Source organism: Engystomops pustulosus, chromosome 5 (assembly GCF_040894005.1).
Source record: "Engystomops pustulosus chromosome 5, aEngPut4.maternal, whole genome shotgun sequence".
Classification (NCBI taxonomy): Eukaryota; Metazoa; Chordata; class Amphibia; order Anura; family Leptodactylidae; genus Engystomops; species Engystomops pustulosus.
The window spans coordinates 189,893,257-189,899,877 of record NC_092415.1 but is presented as its reverse complement, the minus strand read 5'-3'; the positions used below and the strand labels follow the sequence as shown (position 1 = coordinate 189,899,877).

Genomic DNA, 6,621 nt, shown 5'->3' with positions numbered 1-6,621 from the left:
TAGGCGCAAATGAATGGGACATGCGACAAATCCAAAGTGCATTTACTAAGGCAGAACCAGATCCATCATAGATCAGGAGCCAAAAAGAAGAGCAAACCAGGCGCAAAAACAGGCGAACCTGAGACCCACTATGATTAATGTCCCCCTTTATGTCTCATTAACCCTTTCCGTTTTTCCATATGGTTGCACTTCTATTGTCCAGCGCGGCCCCGATCTCCTGCCGTTGAGCAGCCACATAATCCATAATGTCATTCTGTGCGGCTGCTGCCTCTCTGTTATCGCTGGCAGAGGATCATGTAGCTTTCACTGAAGTCCTACACGAAAGGAATATCAATGGGATGGTAATGGCTGTAGGTGACGGAGCTGACACGCTGCATGGCCGCCGGTAATGGCTGAGCTCACATTGTTACAGTATATGGATTCAGCAGAGACACCATGTAATGGTACATTAAATACATGAACACATCTTATCGATGTACAGGAGGAATTATCCTTGTCCGTAGTATTATATATGGAATTCCTTTTTATGGCTTATATGAAACTACAACACCCAACGTTGCATACACTTGAACTGAGCTGCAGTACCATAGGCAGGCCACTATACCCTGTATGGAGCTGTCTGCTTTCGTCTCCATACACCAGGCTTTAATCAGCCAATGTCAGATCCTCACCCATCTATCATGAATATCCTATACATTAATAATCGCTCTAATACAATTCCTCTAACCAACTGAGCTGCAATACCACACGCCGACCACAGACAAGAGTGGCGCTGTTTCTGCTCAATAAAAACCCACTTATATTTTTTTGGGTTTTTGAAGTCACCAAAAACCATACAAATTCTACATGTGCTGATTGTGAAAGATACCGTGTACATAAAGGATACAACCGCCCCCCTATTTGTTAATTAGATGCACCACTTCCTCTTTGGGGGAGGGGGAGGGATGTTTAACCTAAAGAAGAAGTTTCAACCTGACTCATAAAAACTTAAGTTTAAGAAGAAACGCACTTGTGTTACATCTTGGCACATTGCAGACAGGACAGATTGCAACATATCGCAAAGGTAAGGAGATATTGGAAAACGTATTGATAATTAACATTCCGGAATATTGGGACCAGTCCCAGTGGCTTGAGATGAAAAAATTTTTTTTAAATGTTTGGGTGTTCTGCAAAGAAAAAAATTCTTTACATTAAATGTGATAATAGTTTAGAATAGTAAATAAAGAAAATTTTAATTATAGATTGCAATAACATTATATGGATATGTAGTTTGCCTTGTGGATTTACATAAATTACATTGTATGTAGAAAGGATTCTTTGCAGTTGGAGAGGTGACTGTATATAGTTACATGAAATATTCCAGATGGTTCTTTTAACTGAATTACTGCATTCTGCAGTTTTAGGACCTTTAGAGGACCTTAAAGGTCCTGGAAGGGCTCTTATATACTTCTATGTCAACAGCCGGCAATCATGTATGAGGATGTTAGGTCTTGAGGTCCCTCTCTTTATGATCTCTACAAGTCATTATCAGACTTGGAGGGTGGGCTGGGTAGTCATAGACCTACAAGTAGCCTTGGGCCCAAGACGGCCACCCAAACAGCCCATATTACAAGCAAAAAAATTAGAACTGGGTGGGTTTGTCACATATGTTAACACAATATTTAGCCAACCACAAGGATAATTTTTTTAAATGGTTTCACAATTACTGAATATCAGATCTAAGCTTATTGGGAAAAGGCTGTCCCTTTTTGAAGTTTAAGGACCTTTGTAGGTCCTGGAAGAGCTCTTGTATTTCTCTGGGTCAACAGCCAGCAAACATGTATGAAGATGGTAGGTCTGGAAGTTCTTCTGTTTATGATCTCTACAAGTCATTATTACACATGGGAGGGTAGATTTGGAAGCAATAGGTCCACAAGAAGCCTTGGGCCCTGGGCGGACGCCCAAACCGCCCATATTATTTATAATCCACTGCTGTTGGACCCAGAAAAAAATTAGACCTGGGTTGGTTTATCATACATGATTGTGAGAAAATTCATTGATAATGGGCCCACCATTTTGCTTTAATGGCCTCTATGGGGGACCCTTAGTAAATGAGCCCCTATGTGCGTGTCAGTATAGCATGGTGGCCATGAGATTAAAAAACACCCAAAATTAGTTTCCTTTTTCATACCGAAAAATTTGATTATCCAGCAACTAATGACCCCAGTAATGGAAATTTTCCTTAAAGGGGCCAATTTCATTTAATTTCAGTGCTCTAAAGGGTTAAGTAATTATGGAAATTTTAAGACATTAATATTTCATGGTTCTGCACTTTACATGATTCTGATGAAGTGGATAATTAGTACCTCGCATCAAATGCTGCCTATAATCAACCCTTCACCTACATAGAGAAGTAACTGACTCATAGTATGGAGGATGGTATATGGTGATAAGCTCATTTGCATATTCATAAAAATGAAGATTTTTTTTCTGTATGCCCTGGATGACTCCTCTGCATGGAAATCTGTGTGATGTGGATAATCTTGTATTCAGGATGTTCCTAGATGAGATACATGGAGTTAGCCCCATTCCATTGGTCATAGGGACCTATATAGAACAGTTACATTTTAGCATGGTTCCTTTCATTCAACATTTGAGAAGTATTTTTCCATGTAAATCTGTGGTTGCTTTGCTTAAAAGATGAGTAACTATATTAATACATTGTATGACTTATCTGATTCTATGTTACATTCTGATTCATAGACTGTAAGCTCTTGTGTCACCCCCTCATCCTCATAGACTGTAAGCTCTTGTGTCACCCCCTCATCCTCATAGACTGTAAGCTCTTGTGTCACCCCCTCATCCTCATAGACTGTAAGCTCTTGTGTCACACCCTCATCCTCATAGACTGTAGGCTCTTGTGTCACTCCTCATCCTCATAGACCAGTGATGGCGAACCTTTTAGAGGCCGAGTGCCCAAACTACAACAAAGACCCACTTATTTATCGCAAAGTGCCAACATAGAAATTTAATTTGTGATTTATACTCCCTTCTCTGTCACAGTTTTCATTGATACCAGCACCCTGAGGACACCAATAAAGCAGAAAATAGTCCCATTAGAGCTGTCACTTTAAAATACCTCTGTGTACAGCAAGTCCTGGGCTGTCTGGGACTGCAGGAAGATACCTGGAGTCATCTCTGGTGATGGCCTGAGTGCCCACAGAAAGGGCTCTGAGTGCCACCTCTGGCACCAGTGCCATAGGTTAGCCATCACTGTCATAGACTGTAAGCTCTTGGTCACTCCCTCATCCTCATAGACTGTAAGCTCTTGGTCACTCCCTCATCCTCATAGACTGTAAGCTCTTGGTCACTCCCTCATCCTCATAGACTGTGAGCTTTTGGGAGCAGGACCCTCACTCCTATTGTTCCATATGACTGTCTGCACTCTGTAATGTAGTATTTTATTTGTATGTGTCCCTTATGATGTGTAAAGCGCTACAGAATATGATGGTGCTTGATAACCTCCTTAGACACATTTCTAGAGGCTATAGTCTTATAACATAGTCATAGTTATTTTGTAGCATATCATAGCAATGTACAGGATGCTGGAAGATTAACAGTCCTGACCCCTGAATCTGTAATATCTATAATGAAATATGTTGTAGTGCAAGTAGCAGATTCTTCTGAATGATGATTTACACTCACCGGCCACTTTATTAGGTACACCATGCTAGTAACGGGTTGGACCCCCTTTTGCCTTCAGAACTGCCTCAATTCTTCGTGGCATAGATTCAACAAGGTGCTGGAAGCTCCTCAGAGATTTTGCTCCATATTGACATGATGGCATCACACAGTTGCCGCAGATTTGTCGGCTGCACATCCATGATGCGAATCTCCCGTTCCACCACATCCCAAAGATGCTCTATTGGATTGAGATCTGGTGACTGTGGAGGCCATTTGAGTCCAGTGAACTCATTGTCATGTTCAAGAAACCAGTCTGAGATGATTCCAGCTTTATGACATGGCGCATTATCCTGCTGAAAGTAGCCATCAGATGTTACAGGGTACATTGTGGTCATAAAGGGATGGACATGGTCAGCAACAATACTCAGGTAGGCTGTGGCGTTGCAACGATGCTCAATTGGTACCAAGAGGCACAAAGAGTGCCAAGAAAATATTCCCCACACCATGACACCACCACCACCAGCCTGAACCGTTGATACAAGGCAGGATGGATCCATGCTTTCATGTTGTTGACGCCAAATTCTGACCCTACCATCCGAATGTCGCAGCAGAAATCGAGACTCATCAGACCAGGCAACGTTTTTCCAATCTTCTACTGTCCAATTTCGATGAGCTTGTGCAAATTGTAGCCTCAGTTTCCTGTTCTTAGCTGAAAAGAGTGGCACCCGGTGTGGTCTTCTGCTGCTGTAGGCCATCTGCCTCAAAGTTCGATGTACTGTGCGTTCAGAGATGCTCTTCTGCCTACCTTGGTTGTAATGGGTGGCGATTTGAGCTCGAACCAGTCTGCCCATTCTCCTCTTACCTCTGGCATCAACAAGGCATTTCCGCCCACAGAACTGCCGCTCACTGGATGTTTTTTCTTTTTCGGACCATTCTCTGTAAACGCTAGAGATGGTTGTGCGTGAAAATCCCAGTAGATAAGCAGTTTCTGAAATACTCAGACCAGCCCTTCTGGCACCAACAACCATGCCACGTTCAAAGACACTCAAATCACCTTTCTTCCCCATACTGATGCTCGGTTTGAACTGCAGGAGATTGTCTTGACCATGTCTACATGCCTAAATGCACTGAGTTGCCGCCCTATGATTGGCTGATTAGAAATTAAGTGTTAACGAGCAGTTGGACAGGTGTACCTAATAAAGTGGCTGGTGAGTGTATAGGCATCATTCATCTCACTGATCCTCTCCTGTTGCTATGCCAAAACTAAAAAGTATGTTCCAGTTATTCTGGAAATCAGCACAGGGGGCTGGGGTGCCAAAATAGGAACTCAAAGTGAGTCATTTACTAAGGGCCCGATTCGTGTTTTCTAGACATGTTACCAGAATATTTCCGATTTGTGCCGATTTTTCCTGAATTGCCCCGAGTTTTTGCCGCACGAGATCAGATTGTGGCGCATTGGCGCCGGTGTGCACGTGATGGAAATCGGGGGCGTGGCCGAACGAAAACCCGGCGGATTTTTTTAAATAAAGTGTTGCTACACGCGATTATCTGCACCAGGAATAGGATCGTGAACTCCGGCGGACCTCGGCGGACTTCAGCGCGGCAGCGTCACCTGGTGGACGTTGGAGGAACTGCCTTAGTGAATCGCCGGAAGACCTGAATCCACCGCAGAGAACGAGCCGCTTGATCGTGAATGGACCGGGTAAGTAAATCTGCCCCAAAGTGTACTTGATCCAGCATTGCACCAGTACATTCATTCTTCGGCAACTCCAGCCAAATTGTGGCCACCTTGGAACCATGGGACACCTTGTGTTTCAAAGAGGTGACTGATTGGTCAAAGTAGGTTCCTGACCAGTAGTGGATTACAATATAGGCGGTAGCCCAGGGCCAGAGCTTTCTATGGGGCACCTTGGCCCCAAAAACCACCCACCAAATTTTATACAGAGGAGGACCTTCATGAAATCCTTGTACATCTGTTCATGCTCTAAATGCACATGTACTCAAGAGCCATTTCAGAACCTTTGAAGGTCCTCCAAACGTCCTGAAACTGAAGATTGAAAGCAGATGGAAGGGACACATCTGCTATTCCACAAGAAGCAGATTTCTGTACCATATGTAGGAAGTGATTTCAGACTTGTAAGGGCAATAATATTCCTACAGCACTGGGCCCATGGCAGTCTTAATCCGACCCTACCTCTGACCCTCTGGTACTTCCAGTCAGATGGAAGACCAATGGCTTGGAGCAAAAACACGGTGGATCGGGGAACCGTAACAGGGTAAAAGGATTCTGGAGATTTTTGGTAGCTTGTTCCCAGGGCCGGCTCCAGGTTCCAGTAGGCCCCTGGGTGACAGAGCGTCAGTGGGCCTCTTTTTCAGTAACTAGAAACTAAAACAGTCTCCTGTTGCCTAAAATTTTCCCTAATTTATCATCCCAATCAGCCCCCTCATGGTTAGTTTGTATAGACCCCCCCCCCCTCACCCACTATGGATTCATTAGATACCGCCTTATGTGGGCCCCTCAGCAGCTCTGGGCCCCGGCACATGCCCGGGTATGCCCAGTGTTGGTGCCAGTCCTTCTCGTCCCCCTGGTGGTTTTCCATCCAATTCCTGCAAGATGGAACTGCAAGTAGAGACAAGTTTGGACATTTACAGGATTTACCATTTAAAGGGGCTTTACAATTACAAAATCTACCCACCCCCACCAACCACAGGATAAGTTATACATTTCTCAAAGGGGGATTTCATGCTGGAGATGAAAGCAGGACTTCAATATCTATAGCCACCTTATCCCTGCTATAGCATACACTCTGTAATACTTAATATTAAAGGGATTTCCAACATCTAGAACGCAACTTTAAGTGAGGATCCCCTGATAGTCAGCCGATCATCCGGAATCCTGGCCACATTTTTCATACTCAATGGCCACTACAGGAATGATGTAATGTTCCTTGGCTCTGA

At 43.9% G+C, this 6,621-nt stretch overlaps 1 protein-coding gene across 1 annotated transcript in view; it reads left to right on the top strand.

The window, feature by feature from the left end:
* The first annotated feature begins 949 nt into the window (after positions 1–949).
* Positions 950–6,621, top strand: part of APBB1IP (amyloid beta precursor protein binding family B member 1 interacting protein) — a 75,633-nt gene continuing 69,961 nt past the window's right edge. Inside the window, exon 1 of the mRNA XM_072154863.1 lies at positions 950–1,063. The gene's annotated coding sequence lies outside the window, so the exon portion shown is untranslated. The remainder of the gene's footprint in view (positions 1,064–6,621) is intronic.